Below are 636 nucleotides of genomic sequence, written 5' to 3' on the forward strand. Positions count from 1 at the left end.
GCTTAAACTTGTTCCATAACTGTCTATATTTCCATAAACGACATTTTCTATCTGGCGCGCGTAATTAATCAAATTAGTGCTGCTTTATTAGTAAGAAGAAGAAGAAGAAGAAGAAGAAGAAGAAGAAGAAGAAGAAGAAGAAGAATTAGAACAGGAAAGGGAAGGGGAGGGCGAAGAGGGAAAAAGAACGATAAAAAAAAAACCCCAGTAACCGCAACATTAGCAACGAAAAGGAAAAGAAACCAACACAAAAAGGGCTCACTTTACTAAATTACTTTTCCCAATTTGCACCACAATATATCCTTAAAATGCATTGTCTGTCATGGCAGCTGCAATTTGCTCTCTATAAAAACTTATTTTCCAAACATGCACACCAAAGGCAACCAAAAAGAAGGGCAAAATACTAGTCTCACTATGTCAAGTGCGCACAACTCTTTCTTCCACTTGCCCTTCATTTGACTCCAAACTAATTCTAATAATTAGCGCCACAGATAACCGGAATTACGTCAGGGTGCAAAGTCTGGGATATAGTACAAGTCTATGTAATAAACTCGCAACACTTCCCCTTCCGCCAACTCTAGATCTAGAATCTACTTCCAAAGCCAGTGAAAACCTTTGACTTCAACAATCCACAAT

At 38.2% G+C, this 636-nt stretch overlaps 1 protein-coding gene across 1 annotated transcript in view; it reads left to right on the top strand.

Moving 5' to 3' along the window:
* Nucleotides 1-530: 530 nt before the first annotated feature.
* Nucleotides 531-636, top strand: part of LOC101850119 — a 4,828-nt gene continuing 4,722 nt past the window's right edge. Inside the window, exon 1 of the mRNA XM_005109937.2 lies at nucleotides 531-636. This exon is cut by the window's right edge and continues 325 nt beyond it. The gene's annotated coding sequence lies outside the window, so the exon portion shown is untranslated.

The sequence above is a fragment of the Aplysia californica genome, unplaced genomic scaffold (genome assembly GCF_000002075.1).
Source record: "Aplysia californica isolate F4 #8 unplaced genomic scaffold, AplCal3.0 scaffold00833, whole genome shotgun sequence".
NCBI lineage: Eukaryota > Metazoa > Mollusca > Gastropoda > Aplysiida > Aplysiidae > Aplysia > Aplysia californica.